Source organism: Nicrophorus vespilloides, unplaced genomic scaffold (assembly GCF_001412225.1).
Source record: "Nicrophorus vespilloides isolate i.1.1-1 unplaced genomic scaffold, Nicve_v1.0, whole genome shotgun sequence".
NCBI lineage: Eukaryota > Metazoa > Arthropoda > Insecta > Coleoptera > Silphidae > Nicrophorus > Nicrophorus vespilloides.
Window position 1 is genome coordinate 73,677 of NW_017096334.1, and position 24,559 is coordinate 98,235.

At 27.7% G+C, this 24,559-nt stretch overlaps 1 protein-coding gene across 1 annotated transcript in view; it reads right to left on the bottom strand.

The window, feature by feature from the left end:
- LOC108556699 (uncharacterized protein DDB_G0286591-like) overlaps positions 1-20,602 on the bottom strand; it is a 61,259-nt gene extending 40,657 nt beyond the window's left edge. The window contains exon 1 of the mRNA XM_017912908.1: positions 20,553-20,602. The gene's annotated coding sequence lies outside the window, so the exon portion shown is untranslated. The remainder of the gene's footprint in view (positions 1-20,552) is intronic.
- Between the last annotated feature and the right edge of the window lie 3,957 nt (positions 20,603-24,559).

Sequence of the window (24,559 nt, forward strand, 5' to 3'; positions counted from 1 at the left end):
AATAATTTTAAGATCTAATAGACAAAGATTGCCTTGAAAAATATTGAAAATTTCAAATCTATTTCGTATGAAAAAATCATCAAATTGCAGTTATATAATCATTTTCACCTATAAATTCCAATTTGAAGCTAAATTTTAATGTAAGTGTTTTTTTTTTAATTTGCAAATTTTATAACTTATATTTTAAACTTATAAAATACATTAAATTTGTACCTAATTTAAAAATCAGATTGGAGTAGCTTTTGTATTTGCAAATCTTTGGTTATGTGAACCAAAAGGTCTAAAAATATATATATTGTTATTCTAATTTTAAATCAAATAAATATGTATATTTTCTATTTTCTGAAAAGGAGATACGTGTCACAAGATGCACATATAAATGTAAATTTATGCATTTATTTGTTGGATGCAAGATTCTCTACTGATTCTATAGCGAACTTCTATTCGACTTTGCACGATAAAAGACATATTTTAACTTTGTTACACACTATCCGGATATGCTTTTACCCGATGCTCTCCTCTTACATAATACAGCACAATTCTAATATTAATCCTTTTACAAAGTTTCAATATTGACTATGAATATCAAAGCATAAGATTTATTTAAGAAAAAAAACACATTTTTTTTTTGTTGAAAATAAAACAGACAGGAGTTACTTAGATTATTTTTAATGAAAAAACTTACATTTTATTACTAAAAAAAATATTTATTTAAACTTCATATTTCCATTAAAACTTTTATTTATTTAATGAATTTGAAACTTGATGCACCATTAAAAAGATCGTAAAATTTAATTTAAAAAAAAAAATCTACTAAGAAAATGCGATGCAAATTATTAATTTCTCATTTAACCTATTTCAAAGTTTCTCTCTGAATTTTCTGTATTTTTTTCTTTAGCAAAAATATAACTTCATTATATAAAATAGAAATATAGAAGTTTGTATCATTTTATATAATTTAAAAAGGAGGTTAATTAACAGAAATGTTTGTTTAACATTGCGACCGGAGGAATGTTTGTGGAAGAACTGGAATGCTCTGATTGCTACAATTATAATTTTAAATCGTCGGGAAAATATTTGTAATGGAAGAGACACTAATAACTTCCATCAAAGATATTTTCGACTTTGTAGATTCTCAGTCGTTGCTCACCGTCCTCATTTACGGTCTTAAGAAATTAATTTATCCTTCGCATTGCAAGATTTTTTTATATTTAGAGTCAAATGTTCATAAATTTTAATTTCAGATATAAAACGGTAGAAAATAAATACAAGGGAAAAAAGCGATTTCTTTTATATTTCTAATATTTATTACAATAGAAACTTCTTTTGACAATATTTTTTTTGTCAAATCTTATATAAATTAACTACAAATATTTATTTATATTTCTTTGTAAATAAATCAGTCGAATTAAATATATTTGAATTGCATATAAAACTGTAAAAGGGAATTGTATTATATAAAAACGAAGGAAATATGAAGAACTTTTCCATTTAGAATACGAAGAAATTTATATTAAATTTTACTATAAATTCTTGGAGACAATCTTGGACGTTAGTTCTCTAGAGATATTCTGAATACGTTCTTAATTAATAAAACATAATACAACTCGAGTTTCCCAAAGGACGATTTCAATATAATAAATTAATTATCAGATCGTAATCGTATATAATAATGTGCGAATTATCGAACTTACGTTAATAGACTGTGCGTTAACTGTATTGACATTTATGCAACGCCCTCTATCGTTTCTGATTAGAAAGTGTATTGTGGCGCCAATACAATTTTATGTATACACGAATATTTGTACGTTCGGAAGAATATTTCTGTTTGTATGAATATTTGTACATCAATTTAATCAATCATATATAATCAGAGCCGTCTTTAGATCGAGGCTTTGGGCCCCGCAGCTTTATGCGAACCGGCAGGCACGAACGTAAGTCTGCACCAAACATTTAGGCTGCGCTCCGTTTTTATGCTTTTTTTAGGCTCAGGTCAAAGGGCACGTTGCTAAGCAAAGGTTTCTCTAGAGTTGCTATTTTAAATTATAAAAAAAATGTTCAAGGGGCCCCAAAATTATGTTTTGCCCTGGGCCCCGCACTAACTAGGGACGTATATAATACTGTACCTATTATCGAACTTAAGCTAAAAAATATGAATAAAAAATTAGTAAATCCATAAGGTTGATGTATAAATTAACAGTGCTTCCTCGTATAAGCTGATATATATTTCTGTAAGAATATATACATAAAACCATAATACTTTTTTGTGTATACAGATTTATTATGTAATCAAAATCAGTAAAAACCGGACACGGAGAAATCCATAAATATTATAACGTCCGCTCATTTTTTGTCATTTCTTTCTTCAGATATTTTTTCTCTGCCTAGTCCATCCATCTGCTCTCATTCTATATATTCTGTTGGTTTCAATCAACAAATGTATTCAGTCCCACTATTATTGTTTGTCATTCATCGTCACATATTCCCCAATCAATTGTTATCAGTCTGTGCAAAGCTGTCACAGAAAATTCGTGTTGTTCATCTATCAATTCATTTTGTGGGCAGAAAAAAAAATTACTAAAGTCGATCATCCGTGAACACGTTTCGATATACCATCGAACATTTGCTAAACGAAGATATAAATGCCCGGGGAAAGAATCAAAGGGCATTTTTGAAACGATCGGAGGGCTTTAATTGCCACCGTGAAATTTATGTGGGGAAACTCGTAAAAGTGCAGTGTAAACTTCGTTCGTTTTCGCAGATTTAAGGCCTTAATGCATATGCTAGAGGTCAACCCATTCCCTGACGGTAACACTTTATTTCCTACATTGTAACGATTTCTAGTTCGCACGTAATCGACGCTTTTCAGCTACAAAAAAGAACTGTGTTATAGCTTTGTAAGAGGTGTAGCTTCTTTGTAGTGTGATTTAATATATACTTTGGTACGCAGTTTCTAAAAAGTAACGATAGAGTTCGCTGTTTAAATTTCAATACAATGCTCATGTTAACGTACATCTTATTAATGTATATTTCATTGTACGTACAAAACTATCAATAAACCTCTGATCTAACTTACTTACAAACTTTCCTACGAATGTACAGATATATAAATTCATACGAACGTTGTTTCATTATAACAGATGTAGCAACTTCATGATGTGTTTTAAAATATAATTTGCTGTCCACTTTCACTAACTGTTTTTAAAAACAAAAAAAATAAAAAATTTAAAAGCAAACTACTAAAATTGGGATAATAAATTATTAATATAAATTGAAAGGGATTCTCAGCTTAAATTATGTTAATTTGCAAATTTATTTTTTTTCAGTTAAAATTGTAATTAAAGGCAAAATGCGTTTGGACCATAATGTTAATAACACAACTAAGATGTAAGGCAATGCGAGGTTACTGATGCTGAAATTCCGTTCGTTTGATGTGTGTATTACCTGGATAAGTAGATAAGCTCCAAAATGCGAATACGCTGTTTATCTCTTTGGTACAGCAGAAACCATGACGTATAGTTTATCATTTGTCTAATGCAGACAAATTCCCACACTAATGTCTAACTACAAACAACTAATTCTAAACTAAATAATAAATATTTTCAATTATTTATTTCTCCAGTATTTATAGTCTTCATGAATTGTTATATGATCAATATATTTTTATAAAAATAATAGTAAATAATTGCGTAATAATATGAAGAAAATAATGAATTTAGGAATGTCAGTATTGCTAAATTGGGTGGACGAGATGCGTCAAGGTTGCTCAATATATAGACGATGAAAGATAAAAAGCGAACAAATTCGAAAAGGAGCATAAAGAAGAGTGGATAACGAAAGGAACAAGGAAATAAATTAAATTAAACGAAAATCAATACATGAAAGAACTGTAGTAAAATAAATTTGATAAATTCATAATTAGGTTTTCTTTATTGTAATGTACACATATTTGTTATTTTCGTTTTTCTTTCGTAATTTATTAGCAAATTCTTACTTGAGTAAAGGTAGTACATTTAATGTAATTTTATTGATTGTTATAGTTTTTTTTTTAATTAATTTTATTGTTTATTCAATTAATGAAAACATGATGAAAATTATATTGAATAGATGATAAATTCTACTTTACTGCTGAAATAAAAATTTAATTCATTGAAATGAAAGCTTCAAGATTTGATGGATCAGATGTGGATTTAATTTTCTGTCAATTATAGTAAATTAAATCTATTCCAATTGAACTTCAAATCCATCCAAATAATTTTCCACTCGAACTATAAACTTACTTTAATTATTTTTTCGACCATAAAAAATCTTCATTAAATTCTAACAAAAAATTAAAGATGTTTAAGTTTTAAAGCTTTTAAAAATTCTCTTGTTTTTGTCATTTTTGTTCCCTTTAAATATGTGAAAATATGTGTACATTTGTGTACAAAAAATATATCAAATATTACTTGTTAACATACTAATCTTTCTGGAAATTTTCCTATTCCGAACCATAAATTCTCCTAGAAAGATATGAGCTTCCCTGCGACAGAGTGTGAACGGTCTTAAAAGGATGAACGTGAGTGAAATTGTTTTATGAAATCTTGAACACACTTCAAGCTTACGAACATAGCTTTCGTATTATCATCTGCACGTCTTCATTTATTATTTTCGCACTATTCTCTTCCATCTTTCGTCGGAATAAAACGAAACTCAGATTTTCCACTTCTTGCGATTTTCATAATGTACACTCGTAAATGCAAGAAGAGATGCCTTCGCATTAGAAAATAAGTGCAACGCGGAAAATGATCCCATTTCCTCGTTTTCCTTTGATGCATATTCATATTTGCGATGCTGAAAATATTTATATATATAAAAAGAAATCGAATCGCATTCGTATTCTACCGTTATGCAGCAAAGTGGAATGGTAAATCATATCAAATATACGAATATTTTTAGAAATGTCCATTAAAAAAAACAGTTTGAATAGAAAGGATGAACAAATCTTTATGTTTAATATTTAGGTAAAATATTTGTTTTAAAAAAAAATAACTATTTATAGAAGAAAAAAAAACAATTTTTGTGTTTTTATAAGAAAAATGAAAATTTTAAACATTTATTTCAAAAATTAACTAGTTAATAATAACACCATCTCGTGGTAATTTAAAAAATAAACTAAAAAGAAAAAAATAAAAAAAAAATTAATACATTTCCATTCACTTGAAGTAAAGAATAAAAACAAGGGTAAATTATATAAAATTTAAGAAAAAAAAATGACATTTTGTGGCAATCATAGGAGTTCATGAAAATTTTGAGGAATATTAGTTTATTCTTAATTATTTAAGTATGCCATAATTATTTTAATACTTAAAAAAATGCAAAAGAAAATTTATTGAAATATATATTTAGGTTAGGTTTTTCTTATTGTTATTGAAATTAAAAGTAATGAAATACAGAAATTTTGTTGAAAGTATATAATTTTAAATCATTTACTGTTTTTATTAAATAATTTTATTGAAACGCCATCTCGTGGCAATCAAAGAATTCAATTCAGTTTACGTGTATAATAGATGCTCTTGGTTATTTAGCAGAAGAATTTGAAATATCGATTTGGTAAATATCGCACATGAAAATTAGGAGACGAAGGTCGGGCTGAAGGACGGAAAAAAAAGTCCTCACGTATCGGTGCAGCTGAAGTATTCCGAGTAGGAACAAAAAGGAATCGAGGAAGAGGCGATATCTTGAACGGTGGGTTTTTCGTAACGATCAGGACACGGAAACGGAAAAGCGTAAATGGGGCGCTAGTAAAGTAATAAACGACCTTTCGAGCGATTTACAATAAGAACCCAAGGCCACTGTAAAATCGTTTAATAAATAGAAAGAAAAAGAAAAAACAGAAAGGAGAAATAAAGAAGAAAAAAAGGATGAAGGACGGGTGTCGCATTTGAAAGGAATTGTATACGCCGAAGAGATGAAACATGTATCCAAACCATTCCAGCGAAATTGCTGCAGAGTTATGATTTTGAAGGTTCAAATCAAAGTTCCAGTTTATTTCCTTACTTTCATGATACTTTGTATAAATGTATTTGGAATTGCGGTAGAAATATTTTAGATACAGTAATAAAAGAAAACTATATTTTAGTTTATTTACTATTATTTTAAGATTTTTAAAATGTTAAAAACTTTACGAATTTCAATGAATGTTTGAATGCTTATTTGAGGGTTGTAAGTACATTTGTATGTTCGTATTGTACGTTAATTTGATCACACGGTCTTATACAATAATGTACGTATTAACGAACAAACGTTAATAGGATGTACGTTAACTGATCATTTTCTGTATTGACAAATAAGCAATAATAAAGAAGTTATGCTTTTCAAAGTTCAAATCAAAGCTCCAGTTTGTTTCCTCACTTTCGTGACACTTTGTATAAATACATTTAGAATTACTTTAAACTTTAATTTGTAAACCTTAAAAACTTTACTAATTTAATTTTATTTTTGAATGATTATTTGCGGGTTTGCAAGAATACTCATACGTTCGTATTAATATGTATGTATTAGCAAACATACATATACATTTAAGTTATGCCCTCTATCGGTTTTCTTTAAAAATTGGTAAGCTTTACATATACTATATAAAAATACAAATATTTAAGAAAGTATAATTTCTTTATTCAACATTTTAAGAGTTATAAGCCGCTTCCACACCATGATTAATTTGAGACATTCTTTATTGATTACATTTTTGTATCTCAAACTTTAAATTATTGCAAAAATATATGGATATTGCCGTTATTTAAAGAAATTGTGTAACAAATAATATTTAATTAAATAAACAAAAATGCGATTAAAACTTATGTAGTTTTACATGTTCTAAGAATTTAAGATAATATTAATATCAACTGTGATGAAGTAAAATCTTTAGGTGCGTATTTCTAAAATAAATGATAAAATTCATGTGAATTATGGACAAAATGTGGACAGTGTGTACACACTTTTAAATGAAAAAAAAAATAAATATTAATTGTTTATATACTGTTTACTGTCAACGTTAAATTACAACTTTTTTCTCCTAAAGTTTAAATATTTGCAAATAAGGAATGCGTGTTTTTATAGTATTACAGATATTCAAATTTCAAAATTTTGAAATGTCAAATTTAGAACTGGAAAAAAATCAATACTATGATGTTAATAATTAAAATGAAATCAATTCAAGTTAGAAGTTTCGATCAGTGCAAATTGAAATGAAGGAACGTCACGTATTTGCGATGGAGTTTGAACGGAAACAACGGAGTGAGCGTAAAAATCCGAAATGCAATTGGATTCCGGCGTGTTCTGTTCAGGGAAATTAATTCTGAAATGTGAAGTTCAATATCAGAAGTCAAATATTAGTTCGTCGAAGCGTGACATGTCGATGGACAAAAGGCAAGAGAGTCGGCACACGTGCACAATGGGTCAGGAACTGGACAATGGATCCTTTCTGTCTTCGCGTCGCCCTATATACTTGTACTATATACTTTATACGTATATAATATATAGTATATTACACATAGTATATAGAGTAGTATGGATGGACTCCATCAGAACAGGGTTTCAAAGTTTACCTACACGCAGTGTATCCATCTGTAAGTACAATTGTTGTTATAGTTGATATTGTTGAGAGACATACGGGAATGGAATCAACGTGAATTTCCACCTACGTAACGTGAGGCGTCCCAAATTGCTTTAATACCTCGTGAAATTACATCATCGCATGATTCATTTTAAATTAGCGCAAAATTAAACCACTTTAGAAGCATCAAAGTGATACGAAAGCAATATCCTTGTAACTTTTATTAATTTTAACCGACAATTTATTACATCATTTCATTACTTAATTCAAATACGTGTATTTTCAAATAATAAATAATTATAATCAAATATTTTGGTATTATATACATAATTATTATCATCTTTATGAAAGAAGACAATTCTGTACCACCTTTATTTTATAATTATACTGTCCATGTTTGAGTATCTAGTTTTGTTTTGTATTCCTTTATCAGTGTTAGGCTTTTCCATATCTATATAAAAATATGATTGTTAAGACAATTTGAACTTCATGAAATCAGAAACGTTTGTATTATATTTGTTTTATAATTGTATTGTCCACGATGGACTAATTTCTTAGAACTAGTTTTTATCAGGATATTTGTGTTTAATTTTTATTTCCCTTTCAGTATTAGAATAATCCAGATCGGTATAAGAATGTTAGTATTAAATCAAGTGGATCTTCATGTAATCAAAACAATATGTATTATGCTTATTTCCTAATTCTACTATCCATACTTGGATAATTTCTGTAAACCAGTTCTTTCAGTATAACTAATATTCCTTTTTCAGTATAAGACAATTCCACTTGTTAAAGCAAGTGGTTTTTCGTGAAATAATACAATTCTGGATAATCTTTATCTATGATAAAGTATTTTTTACAACTAGATTTTAAACTAGTATTCCTTTTTCAGCATTAGACTTTTTCAGATCTGTGGAAAAAGATCAGAAAATTCGGTATTATCTTGAATTTATTTGTCAGTATAAGACTGATCCAGAATAAGAAGATTATTGTTAAAGATCTACTTGATCTTCATGAAATCATAACATTGTTAATCGTCCTAATTTTATAAATTTACTATCCATGATAAAATCAATTCTTACAATTATTTTTTCAGAATTTTTGAGATTAACTTGTATTCCTTTTTCAGCATTAAACTCTTCCAGATCATCTTTATTTTATAATTGTACTACCCATGTTGTTATTTTAGACACGTATAAGTTTTTTTTTGAGAGAGACTTTTTTATAGATCTGTATAAAAATAATTCTCGTGTCAATATTTTAGACACGTATAAGTTTTTTTTTGAGAGAGACTTTTTTATAGATCTGTATAAGAAGAAGCAAGTGAATCTTCATTAAAACAACACAATTTGTATGATAATATAATAATTACTTACAACTGGTTTTTGGAGAAGATATGAGCTTATCTTGTATTCTTTTTGTTTGGTATAGGACTAATCTAGATCTGCATAAGAGGATTCTGCAACGACGTCTTGTACGACACTAAGTTATACCCTGTACCCATTTCAACGCGCTTGTATGGATGATGGATTATACCAAAAGCATTTATTATTCATGACCCCCGCAACCTAAACGCCGTACATCAACACCAATCGATTACCGCAAAACACAGAGATTATGATGCATTTTCAGAAGCAGTAAACAAAATAAAAATACAAAGCAAAAATAGATATAAATATTAATATTAAATTCACGCGGATAATGAATGAATTTTTAAGTTGAAAAAATCGTGAGCAATTTTTTCATATTTAACTTCTTCTCCCTTTTTCTTTGGACAATTATTTCCATTTCCGCGTTCAATTCACTTTGTGCCTGGGATTGCATTTTAATTAAAAGCAATGAGGAATCACGACGAATTTCACAAACAAAACAGGAAAGATCCCCCCTTTTTGTTTTTGAAGGACCAAAGACGATCCCCAATTATACTCTCCATCCGTTTCGTAACAATACGATGAAATCAAGGAGTTTTATTTATATACCTTTTATCTTGTTAGATACGTAATCAAAAATAATATAATGAACTGATTTATCTTATATAAATAAAATCATTAAAAAGGACGTAAGTATGAATACATAGTACGTACGAATGGACAATAAGATAATAAATTCAACATTTGATTAACGTACCATAAATAGTATAAATAAAATTCCAGAAAAGTGTACGTTCGTATGAATGTACATATGCAGACGATCTCCTCCTTCAATTTTCACATTCCCCAAAACTGTCAAGTTATGGTATATATTTTCTTGATAATGTGGATACTATTTATATTTCAATATTTTAAATCTACTTTTACATCAATTGTAGGTAAATTTATACATTTACCAGAAATGTATACATTATCCCACTACGTACCTATACCGTAACATATATAATACTATAAATAACATCACGCAAAAATGTACGTTCGTTGGAATGTTGCGAACGTTTATTCGAACATCAGCTCTAAAATATAACATACAATGATGTGTGCAAATTCAACAATTTGTAAAATAAGACTTAAAGATTGTAAAATCTTGCATTTATCGATGTTATGTGTATATACTAAAAACGTATGATAATTTGAGAATTATTACAGAAAATCGTATGCAATTAAGAAGCAATTAGTGGCAAACACATGAATACAGCAAGTGAAATTATGCATTAAGCACGTTCTTGCATAGAACATTAACTGCCTGAAGGCATGATTACATATTAAACATCAAGGAGTGCCAAGTGCTTGTAGATGGAGTAACGGAAACTAGATACTACGAATATTATTGTTACGCAAAATAACGATAATAATTATCCAGCATTTTAATCAAAGTATGTAATTATAACCTAGGACATTTCATTACATTATTCGAATTCTATTTATATCTAGAACAACGGTTTCATTTTATACATTTCATCCATGAAATAGTATTAATATGACACCTCTGCATTTGTTTAGCATATACCAATTGTTCAAAAGGGACAAAGCGCACCAGGATTTAATAAACGTAATGCACAAATAGATATGAGAGCGAAATATAGACGAATTCAATTTTATAAAGTACCAAATAGAATTTGTTGTAAAATAAAAAAATATGCAATAAACTGATATATTTTAATTCATTTATTTATTTAATAAATAATAATTTTAGATATACTAGATTAGATATTTCAGTTGTACTAAATTAACACATTTATTGTAGCTTTTCAAATATTTATAGACTGTTTTGTTTTTTTCAATTTAAAGCAAGGAAATTGGTTTTCACAAAATAAATTTCTACAGGGAATAGCAAGGAGCACAAGAGCTGTTCAAGCTTAATCTTTAGTGCTATTTCAATCTACTTCTTTAATCTTCCTGTAAAAAAAGAGAACTAAATTTATGTACTTTATATTATTTTATAATTATAATTATGTTTATGTTTATACTAAATAAACTAAGTGGTAATAGTATTTGTATCTACATTAAATCAAAATTATAGACCATATTATAACACCTAAGAAAATGAAACAAAAAAACTGTAGGGACAGAAATACCCGTTTAATATTAGGATCAAAATATTATACAGGTCAATTTGACCCGAAATACACTTTACAATAAAATATAAACCTCTCGCTTTGCTTCGACTGAAAAGTGCTCTAGAATAAAACTAGAATAACCAGAAGGTAGGTCACTCTGCCCAATCGTAGTAAATACTAAAAATGAGTTAATACGAAATCCCGACTGTATCGAAATCCCGACTATATCAAAATCTCGACAACCATAATCCCGACAAACATAATCCCGACTATATCAAAATCCCGACATTATCGAAAATTTTTACACCTTAGTCACCTTGTGCTACACTTGTATTATTAATAACAATAAATTATTATTAATTTATTTGATTTTGTTGCATTATTCATAATAAACCTTAACATTATGAAATAATCTTAAATACAATTAGATTATTAATTGTTATTATTAATTATTAATAAAAATTTAAAAGTCACTACGCTCCGGAATAATTTAAATATGTTATTGTAGTCGGGATTTTGATATAGTCGGGATTTCGATACAGTCAGGATTTCGAACGTCGGGATTTCGATACAGTCGGCATTTCATACGTCGGGATTTCGAACGTCGGGAATTTCATTGACGGTATTTCGGTTGTCGGGCTTGCGATTGCCACCGAAACGTAAGATGCCAGTGTCCGGTCGTAATGTGCACACATAAAAATATTTACCAAAAAAAAGCATATTTTTATTTAAATTGTAAATAGTTGTTCATCAACCCACCCAAGTTGCTTGACTTTCTTTCTTCATATTATATATAATTTAAAAAGCTAGATACAAAAAAATCATACATAATTAGTATTAATAATCTTTAATATTTGAAAATTTCTAAAAATGACATATATGTTTATAAATTTGTTTATAAAATATAATTCTAAAAATTTTTCGTTGTACAAATACAAAAAATGGAAATACATTATTTCCTCTCATTATATAATGCACGTTTTTCCATGGAAAATAAATTTGAAAAGAAAAGTAGTAAAATCCTAATTAAAAACACATCCGATTCTCTTAATGGATCTCACGATGCGTCCCATTATAAATGGATTAATTTCTCCGTTGTTTGTTCTTAATGAAATTCCGGCAGAGGCCACAACTAAAACCGTAACAAACAAACAAAAAATTGGCAAACTCAACTACTGACCGAACATTCTGTTTGTTCCTAACTAAATCATGACTGCTAAGGCTTGTGGTGAAATTCGCAAAGTGTATTATATAATATATCTATGATGCGCTCCATGGAATTAACAAAGTTTGTATAAATTTTAGATCTTAAATTATCCAATTTCTGTCTTTGTTGTTGTTGAACTGTTGATAAATCTTAGAAACAGTGACACATCTGTGTATGTCGCATTTCTTAAAATAATTAACTGTTAACTGTCAAAAGTAATTAATACTTACAGTTATGTTTCCTTTATTTTAATTATAATATTTATTTTTGTTTATTGTAATTTTATATTTTATATATTTTTTAATTAAATTTATTATTCATACAATTTGTCACATACTATCAATGAGTAAATGGTTTTAAATATAAAAAGAGAAAATAATAATGAGCAGAATAATTTCGCATTGAACCAATTCCAAATAACAAAATAAAATATTATTTTTTACCATAATAATAATAATTAACTTAAAAATATATTCTATTCTAGAATCTAAACGGGAGATCAAAAATAATCCTATTATCCTTTTTAAGCGGGGATATATGATGAAATTGGTTGGAAGTGAAAGCTTAAGTTAGAGCATCAAAAATATAATGGGAATTGGGGTGAGTAAATGCAATTACTTTGTGAATGTTTTTAAATTAATATCAAATTTTACATAATTAAATATGAATTTAAAGAATTTTATGATACATCATTCAAAAATTTACGTCTTTCTACAATTACTTCCTCATACTTTATAAAATAAATTGTAGAATAAAATAATATCTTTTTTTTAATTATCTAAAAGTTATATTATTTATAGAAAGTTTTATGTGACATTACAAATTCTGATAAATTTACTTCAGACACTAAAATTTCTCAGAAATTAAATTAAACTTTTCACACAAAGTAAACTGAATATTTAATGCACATATATGAAATGTAAAATAGGCAGATTCTCATAAAATATGCTGTAGCCTCAAGGTAAATTCATGGAGCAAGAAAATCCAACTGAAGAAACTTTTGACAAATTACCTTACTGTCTTATAACTACGTTTCGATGCTGCGTTGAAAACATGCATATTGCATTTATATGCAACTAAAAATAAGTTTTATTTAAAGATCTTTCATCAATTAATAAAAGTTTTTTTTTAATAATCATAGCTGCATTCATAATCCATTTTAGTACATATTAAAGAAATATAAAGAAAGAAAAAAAAATCTTTTAATTTTTCTATTTGAAAAAGTTCTTTGAAAGCTTAATACGATTTTGTTCTATCCACACTCCACACCAGTTTCTTTATAGTTTTCATTTGAATCGTGAACTGAGCCAATTCAAGAGCGAATTAAATCATTCCGCTTTTGTACGTGAAAACAATAGAAATAGTCCCGTTTTTATTCCACCCCTTGATATTATGGACAAAAAAAAATGTTCCGACTTTTCTTCTCATTTTTATATGCATTCCTTTTACAACTTACGTAGTTTTTTTTCTGCCGACAGAATGAGTATTTCTCCAAGTGTATAAATTAGATGTTAATTTAAGAACATGAAAAAGCTAATTGCATTAACGTCGCCTTCTCTTACAACTTTTTTTTTATCATCAAACCCGAAAGCCTCAACTTACGCTTCTTTTTTTTCTTACTTTCAGTCCAATTTCTTTATTCGTCTGGCTGTGTAACTGGATAATCCTTAAATTACTTTTATTATGAGACGTTCTTAAAATAAAAAAGAAAAATTATGATCTTGACGAATAATTCATTTTTTTACTTAGAGTAATCATATTATGCTGTTGACAGTTATTTATATACATTAAGTATTTTTATATACAGATGGTTTTTTTAATACTAGATGGTAAAATTTACTAAAAATGTTATTAAAATAGTAACCCGACAAAAGCGCGCAGTAGAAAACCACGTTATATTCGGGGAAGTTTGGTTTTGAATGCATTTTAAAAATTCATATAAAACATTGCACAAATATGTATTTCTATATATACTCTAGTGACTTAGGTAATGATCAGCTGGGTAAGGTTTTTTATTTAAAAATTTACTGCGCGCTTTTGTCCTGTGCGATTTTGCTATTGCGTGCTTTCGAAAATTCAATTTATTTATTAAATTATTAAAAGCATTAATTCGTTAGTATTAGTATAAGTTTTAAAGAGTTAAACTAATCTAGGATAATGAAATCATCTAGAATTACTCCCATAATACGGTCTAATCTAATTGCAGGTCTTCACGGTTGATGAACTCATCCGAAAATAAATTAAGAAAAAAAAGATTAAAATTAATTACACCGTTTCGGCTCTCGCCACGTCTTCATCTCTGCGGCCATTAGAAGTGTTGTTTTATGTACTAATCCAGTCTTTGTCTGGCGCTTAAAACTTTCCTATCACCCCAATTTCCCACCAATTTACCGCGGGAATTAAATTCGCCAGGCAAAAGTTTCAAAACCGCCCATCGCGATTTTCCTTCACCCTCTCCACTTTTTTTTTCGATTTCTGTGGCCGATTTCATCCCTCCGGCACTCTTTTCACTTCCCGTTTTCACTCGTCGAATCGTCGAAAGTTCTGCAATCAATCATTGGTTTTTTTTATTAAAATGTCCGGACTGAAGTAACTTGCCCCATAAAATTTTATATTTACGATGCACTTCATTGTTTTATTTTCATCCCTTCTTTCCCTTTCATTATACAAGTGGCATTAATTTCCAAATAAAACTAGTTTTTTACTCCAATTGTTCAGTTTTTCACTAATTAAGTACACATCTCTGTAGAAATACATATTTGTGCAATGATTTATATGAAGTTTTAAAATACATTCAAAACCAAACTTCCCCGAACATAACGTGTTTTTTTTTTACTGCGCGCTTTTGTGGGGTTACTACTTTTGGCACTGATTAAAGAAATTTGTCTTTGAATTATTTAACTGATTTTTTTTTATTTGTCAAACGTTATTGTGAAAATTTACAGTGAAAATTTTCGTTAAAATACAAAAAAAAAAAATTTAATGAGCGGTCACAAGTTTTCAACAATTTAATTATAATATATTTTTTTAATAAAAAATTAGATAATATGTAAATGCATTCAAACAATATGAAAAAACTACGTCATTTATAATACGCACCTCTATCTTTTTGGTGAACTACAAATTATGTGTATTATATACGAGATTTTACAAATTTCAATCGATTTATACAAATATTTTGAAATTTTCTTTCTTTTTTTACCATATCCTACACATTTACGTAATATTTTTTATAATTAACAATAAAAATTGTTATGATCACTATAATTTACAAAAAAACTATTAATGTCTTTTTCTTATAATTATTATTTAGCAAATTAATTACAATTAAATGTTTTAAATTATTTATATAGTGTATTAAACTTATATAATTAACTTTTTTTAGTAATTAAATTACATTTTATAGTGTATTTCTAGTGTCATGAATGGAACATTACACTTAATTGAACTATTTATCTAACAGCAAGAGTCTAGCAACTTGTTTTGGAGCGCTAAAGAGACACTAAAAGAAAATTTGTAATAAATTTAATTAGATTTTGTAATTTTAATTAATCAGAGATAATAAAATTACTATAAAACTTAAATTTTGCTGAAACGACGAGAAATTTATCAAAAATAGAAATTTGGGATAAACATTTTAGTATTAATACTTCAATACGATTTTTTAATACAAATTTTCTCTATGTATATTTCCAATAACTATGATTTAAAAGCAAATAATTATTTCATACAAAACGAGAAACATCTCGAATTACGAACATAATTTCGGTTCTCGAACTAAATTTCATAGCTTAGTCTTTTACGATTAATTTCAGTATTTCTGTATATGGTTTTCTGGTTGAATTACTATTATAATGCTTTATGATATCTTTAAAACGGATTCTATGAATACCATGGTTTCTTCTATTTCTTGATTATTTTTTTTCGAATAGTTCTAAAAACGAATTATGTTTTAAAACTGATTTTTCACTGTATTGGAAAATAATTTCGCGTAGTTTTTTTTAATTTTCATTATTTGTGTGTACAATTGTATGACTGAATTACTATTATAAGGAAATCGTTTTTAGAACGGATAGTATAATATCATATTAATTATTTCGGTTTCCGAACAATTTGGTTTTTGTATAATTCGGTTTTCGAATAGCATTAACAATTATATATGTTCAACAACTGAGTTTCCACAATATTCGAAAATAATTTTACGATTATTTTTATTACTTTTATATATGATTTTATGCATGAATTACTGTTAAAAGTTTTGAAATAAAGTATCGTAAAAAGTAGTAAAAGTATAGTATCAATGTTTTCAGTTTTGTAACAACTTGGATTTTGAATAATTCTGTTTTCGAACAATTCCTTTTCAGATAGCCTGAAATACTGTTTATGTTCTATAACTGAGTTTCCATTCTATTGGAAAATAATTTTGCTTAGTCTTTTACCTTTATTTTCATCACATTTGTGTATAATTGTATGCCTGCATTACTATTATAAGTCTGTAAAGAAATCATCTTGAGAATGGATTATATCAATGTTATTCGACAAATCTATTAGAAAATAATTAAAGTGCTTTAATAAAATTATTTGTAAATAAATAAACATCTTAATCTTATTCTGAAGCGTCGTTTCGAACTGAAATGAAAAGACGAGTAACTATTTGCAATTCCTCTAAACCTATAGTATAAACTACTTCCCACCACTTGCCATTTAAGTGCCAATTTACGAAAGCCCTTCAAATATTTTCACGCTTTCCAAATTACGTATCGAACAGTCTGTAATTGAAACTTACACACTTCCAAAATCCAGTTAATTTCCGCGTAGTTTTCCAACGAAAACTCCCCAACCAATGTCGTAGTTTCTGACTAATTAAAACCACTCCAATCTACCGATTTCATAATCAACTCGAAACACTATAACACAGTGTACCAGTGGCGCCAACAGTATAATAGGAAGACTCCCTAAGTGCACAGAGTGCAAGTTCAAGGCCTTGGTTAATATTCGATGATCTGAAAAATTGAAGTTCAACCATGTGTGAGGAAGCGCAGATTCGGATTTATATTCGACGTTTATTATGATTTAGATGCTTCCACGTCCACACTCTACCTTCAATACTCTTCATTATAGAAAAAACATTTCTTTTTTTTGGAACTCATATAAAAAAAATATAACAAATTTTATTGATTCACTATCCATTATATAACATTTATTCGTATAATGAAATTATATTGAATACTTATAATATTATAAAACATTTGTTTTCTTTTTCTTCAAATTTTGCCTCAGAAATTATACAATTTTATTGGCTATAAAGCTTCTTGCATTTCCATACTTTACCTTAGATTTTTGTTATTTATTTAACACTTTTCAACATATAAAATAAGACAATTTAATTGTGTAATGAACACCTTTTTCACATTTAAGTTTTATTGACTACTGTTTATTGCATAGAACTTACCCAAAATTGCCCCAAAATATTGTTATACAATTATATAATTAAAATGTATTAACTACTTTTTATTACGTAACATTTTTATTACACATAAGAAAATTTTGCAACGTTTGGCTACTAATCATTATAAAATGTTTCTTGGACTTCTACACTTAACTTTAGGTTTAGTTCATTAACTGACACTGTCATATATATATAAAATAATATACTTTAATAATATATTAATAATTGGATATTAATTATTATAGTTCTACATTTTACCTATATAAAAAGAATTTAAATATGTTAGATAAATAACAAATTTGTATAATCTTTTCATGTGGGGAAACAGTTTTCATGTGCGTTTATAAAAAAAAAATATGTAATTGTTACATATATTTTTTTTGTTGTGTACTAATAAAAAAATAATGCAATTATAATCAACTTGATGTGCTGAAGGATATTACATTCAGTGTAGCTGTTTTATATTTCTTTTTTGTTTTATTTTTCGTTGTGCAGTTTGAAACAATGAAACTGTTGGATAATTATTAAATGTCCGACGTTGTTCTTTCAGTAAAAAGAAATTAATTGAAATAGACACGACACACGTTTTGTGGACAGAAAAAAAAAATAATGCATTTCATTGTGTTGCATAATTTATACGTAGCTTTGTTTCCTTTTCATTTCCATGCAAATTGTAATTTGTTTAAAAAATATTGCGAATTCGGTCTAGTAGAAAATAATATTACCGGATAAAATTTACATTTTGTTGAGGGATATAAATAAAAACAGTAAATTTTTCACGAATAAAATATAAGAAAATATTATTGTTAATTTTCTGAATTATTTGATTTTATTCAGATATTTTTTTTATTTTACATTCATATTTTAATTAATAAATTCTATTATTTACATTTTTCTAGAATTTAATTATTATATTAAAAAAAACGAATATTTATTAATAAAAATAAAATATTGCAAATGTATGTTGAAAATATTTATATTTTTATTCATTGCTATAAAAAAAAGTAAATCATCTAGAAAAATGTTTGATGAATTTTGTTGATTATTTATTTTTTATTGAAAATTATTTTCTTTAATAAAAGTATCAAAAATTATTAAAAACAATGCTTTCATAAAAAAAAATTATATATATTGTGATGTTGTTTAAAAAAAATACAACATTTGTCATGAATAAAATTTGCGAATGAAAATATTTTAATTAAATAACTCTCAGTTACCACTCTCATTTAATATATTAATTATAATTAGTTAAAAGGACGTATTTCAATTATGTAAATGATGGCTGATGTATGGGAATCGAGTGAAATATATTTAATTTTATTGAAACATCTGTTTTGGCGCATATCTGTTCGTCTGTAAATAACTAATTAACAAATTTTGCAATTAATCTCGTTTCACTGTTAAACAACAATTTTCTAATTATTTATTATTTTCTAGTATTAATTTTGTGGATAAATGTTTCGTGACAAAATTGATTATTAATTTGTCTAAAAATATTGTTAAACTCATAAAATAATTAGTATATACATACCTCAACGAGCAAAATAAATTGTAAGGAAAATGACTCGCAAAATGGAATGCATTATCGTATATTACATTAGTTTATATGGGGAAAATTGTTACACTCTACGAATAAAAATCCGGAAATTTTGGAATAATACTCGTTAAGCGAAGTTCCACTGTATATATAAAGTATATTAAGAAATATATAAATATTAGTATTAAATATGACAAGTAATTTAAAATTTTATTTACGAAGTAATATAAAACTTGTGACATAGAAAGAATAGAAAAAAGTATGAGATTATTTCTTTAAAAAATTTCATGTTAAGCACAAAGATTCTTTAATTTTGTTTACACGATACTTGCCAAGTAACTTGTACACACTTACCAATATTATAACAATGTCAACGTTGTTTAACAAGTATTAGTTATAGATATACGTATTGTTCTGAGTACACACTGAGCTTGTACATGGTACATATCAAGTACTTGTCATGTATCATTTAGAGTTAATATATATTTTTCTAATAAATCATGATTTCTATGAATAGTAAATATTTTTACTTGTCATGTATCATTTAGAGTTAATATATATTTTGCTAATAAAACATGATTTGTATGAATAGTAAACCAACTTTTTCATTTATTGAATTCTATTTTACAAACTCCTTATGCCAACAACCATCACTTGATACTTACCAAGTAACTTGTATTCAGTTACCTATATTAACCCATTAAGCGGCTTTATGCATTGCATGAAGTGACTGGTTGCCACGTTTATTTTTGCTAGCGTATTTACTTATAAATCATTATGCGAATATATTCGTCATAAGCGAAATACAATAAACCATGACGAATATATACGCACTTTAATCATGGTTATGGGGAATACTTATTATGCTGAGTATATATATATATATATTCAGCTTGTACATATTACTTACCAAGTACTTGTCATGTATCATTTAGAGTTAGAATATATTTTGCTAAATTTCTTATTCATTAAATTTACAATCATTAGTATGTATTAGAAGTAATGAGTCTTTATGAAAGTGTACCAACATTACATTATCATTTTGACTCAATGATGTAATTGTTAATTGCGAACATATAAAAGAACAAATTCAACTACAATTTCTTCTACATAAATTTATCAAATTCTTGGCTTTATATTTAAATAACAACTAACAATTCAGCTTTAATAATGAATCAATTAAAATGAATAAATTATTTAGAATCAATTTAATACAAGAATTTCCCAAATGCTGTATAAAAATATTAATTTAGATAAGAAGATTGGTTTACTTACCAAATATGATTAGATATTATTCTTGATAAAGTATCCGAAGATTAATCTGAAAAATTAAAAAAAAAAACATTAATTTAAGTTATATTAACTTTTCGATAAGTTAATATTTAAAAGATAGATATCGACCAAGATATAATACTAAGGAAAAATATGTAAGTCAGATATAAAAATGTACTAGGATCTTCAACCAATAATAAAAAATTAAGAAAATTGCAAATTAATTATTTATTTTAAAATACATAATTAATTTAAGGACATAAAAGTTTTAGAATGAAACCTAAAGCTTTTAATATTTGATGCAAAATCTAGTCTAGCTCAATTAAGATATTAATACATAGTTTATAAATGGAAAAATATTAAGTATAGTATGGCTGCAACATTACAAAAGTAGCCTTGTATATATTGAGTAATTTCCGAAACTTAATTTACTGAAAGCTCATGAAAAGTCATTTGTGAATAAGTGTAAGTCTATATAAACACAGCTAATAAGTGGAAACACCAAAATGCTTTCAGTTATAGTGGATTTTCTTTTCTCGCGCACTAATAAAGCGTAATAAAATCGACTAATCTGGAAGCGAGGAAAATTGTTCGGACAACTAATTTCCGGAGATTTTTTACGGAAATCCGATGCGGAAGCTCTCATATTGAACGTGCGGGCTAACGCCCTTAACGCGAAATGGGAAATGTCCTTATTTACCCAAAAAAAAAAGTAAAAACTAAAGAAAATATTTTCCGAGAACTCGAGACCTCCTTATTATTTGAGCATAATGGAGTAAGCGCATAGAAATTTTCCCCGATGCGTATTAAATGGATTAAAAAGAAATTCATAAAGTCCAGAATTTTATATATTCCCTTCATTTTCTTTTTAATCTCTATTCATATTTATTCGTACAGATAGTCGCGCTACTTTATTGTCTGCTTCGTTTTTCCGAACTAATAAAATATAAAGAAGGAAAATGTAAATGCATTTCTAAATAAATAAAAGTTGTTTACTGAATTAAAAACTGGAGCAAATTAAATAAACGGATATTTTTTTTAAATGGATTGGTCGATGATATTATTTGTGAGAGAGACGTGAGTTATCTGGTTCGTTTAGGTACAAAGTGTTTTGCAAGCAATATCTTTTAGCTTACAATAATTTCCAATTTTCCGTCTCCGAAATGTAGCGCAATATTTATGAATTTGTTCTCATTTTCGCAGCGGAATAAACATACGTTTCCTTATATGACCCAGACAATTTTCTGTACACACAAGATAAATTCGTTTCGCAACCAGGATCTAAGGAAAATTGCATTCGAGGTGGTAAATTTTTTACTCTACTTTTTGTGTTTTTTGTTTGCATGTTTGAATAATGCATGTAAAAATTCATAAAATAAAACGTTTGGAAAGCGGCAACGTTTTGGTCCTTTGTAAGAATGTGCATATCTGAAATAAATTATGCTCGAGTTGTTCGAAAAGCGAAACCATTTTTTCTCACAGTAGAATTTCATAATATATCCTCAATACAGATTTATTTCTATAAAAGTCCTATTTATTATATACAAAACTAATAGAAAAACAATATAATATTACATAAAAGAGATAACTTTTAGACTTTACTTTCTTTTTATAGATGATTTTATAAATGGAAATTTCAGAGAAGTCTAGTTTTCAATTAGATTTAACAAAATTATATTCTAAATCCGAGGTGATTCTGTTCGGTAACCGAATTTTTCGGTTAGACAAATTCAAATATTGCAATTTCGATTTTATTATTATTATTTTAGTTTATATAGAATTAAGATAAATGTTTACAAAATAGTAAATATTACCATGCGTACTTTTCATTAAGCAAATATTGTTAAACATCCGAACCAGTTGCAGCTTTATTATGGAGCGTGCATTTATAAAGTCCTTAAACACACATACACACGTATGTGCCATGAACAAATTGCTTAATTTTCTTTTGTCCTTGCTTTATACGGTTGTTTGCGTGTGCTAAATTATTTTGTCGGCTCTATTTAGTTGTGTAGCATTGCAATTGCCGAGGATTCTTTTAAAGCACTCGAGGCGAAGCAGTAAATATATAAATCACGCAGCGTGCAGTGCATTAAAGTAGCGGAAGGGAAAGGATGAGATAGGACTAGCAGAAGGATGAGGAAGACGTGAAGGATGTTAAGATTGAGGAGAATAAAAAGGACGTAATATGAGAAGGACGAGGAGGATTAAGAAGGACCATGGAAATGACAAAGACGAAGAAGATGAGATGTACAGAAGGACGATGAAAATGAGATAGACAATAAAAATTAGAAGAACGATGAAAATGAGAAAGACATTGAGGATAAGACAAGAAGAATGAGAAGTACAAGGATGATTATAGATATAAGAAGGATCATGGAAAGGACGAAGAGGATGAAATGGACAGAAAGGACGATGAATATGAGAAAGACAAGGAGGTTGAGAAGGACAGAATGGACTATGAAAATGTGAAAGAAGATATAAGAACGATAAAAATTAGAAAGACAATGAGGATAACAGGAAGGATGAGTAGGACAAGGATGATTATAAATATAAGAAGGACCATGGAAATGTCAAAGACGAATATAAGAAGGACCATGGAAATGTCAAAGATGAGATGAACAGAAAGAACGATGAAATTGAGAAAGACGATAAATACTAGAAGAACAATGAAAATGAGCAAGACAATGAGGATAAGATGGGAGGAATGAGAAAGACAAGGATGATTATGAATATAAAAAGACTATGAAAATGCCAATGATGAGAAAGACGAGGAGGAAATGAAGAACGTGTAACATGAAAAAAAGGAGAAATAGAAGGATGAGATGGACGAGAAAGACTGGAAGGTTAAAAAATTTTTGAATTATGAGAAGGTCAATAAAGATGAGTAAGATGAGGAAGATTTGAAGGACGATAATGTTGGAAAGAATGACAAAGAAAAAAACTATGAGAGAAAAAATAAAGATGAAAAAATAAGATCCTTCTCGTTGAACATTAGAAGTGCGAGGAAGACAAGTAAGATGAGAAAGACCAGGAGGATTAGAAGAACTAGAAAACGGGAAGGATGAAAAAGAAGAAAAGGATTAGAAGGAAAGTGAAAATAAGAAAGACGAGAACGCGAAGCAGAAGGAAAAGGAGCAGAAGGAACGAACATTCTCGTTGAAATGGTTTGTCCGGATAGAAATTTACAGAAACATTACTCTTACTTTACCCACATGCAGGCATTTGCTCCGTGAACTAGATTTTTGATACAATTTAAATTGCATTTTTCGTATGAAATTTATCACCCCTTTTCCTCCTTAATCCTATATTTTAAATTTATGTTCCTCCTCCGATTATGAATATTTTTACATTTTTAACCTGAAGCTATTCGTATTCATAATTTCATTGCTATACATATATACAATAACAAAAAAATATTAAAATATATATTAAATTTAATAAATATTTGAGAAACATAAAAGTTGTCTAAGTTTCCTACAACTAGTATTGATTTACTTCAATGTTATTGATCTTACTCCAAAATTGAATGAAATATGGGATGAAAATTCCTATGTGTAATGAAGGATTAGGAAAGCTATAAATTAAGGTCCGATATTAATGCTATGGGGATGAAAACTTGATTAAATTAGGGCTGTTCACATGCTGCAGGTAATATCAATTAGGGGGCAGTATAAAAATCTAATATTCCTGTTTCGGATGGAGACGATATGATGATGATGATGATCGTCGGTGGCAGCAAGGAAACCGTTGAATATTCCGTACAATTTCAAACGCATTGACACGTGGCTTTCTGGGAAATCATGTTAATTTACTCAGGATTGGGAATAGTATGCGGTCGCCCAATTTAGGTATTCCCCCAGTGGTCAGCTATATCCATCCAATTAGAATACTTATGACATCTGCTAATATGACGATTTCCAATTCGGATATTGCTAATACAAATATATGGTAAATTCATGAATAAAATTATAAAATAATATTTTGTATAATTGTACATATACCCTACA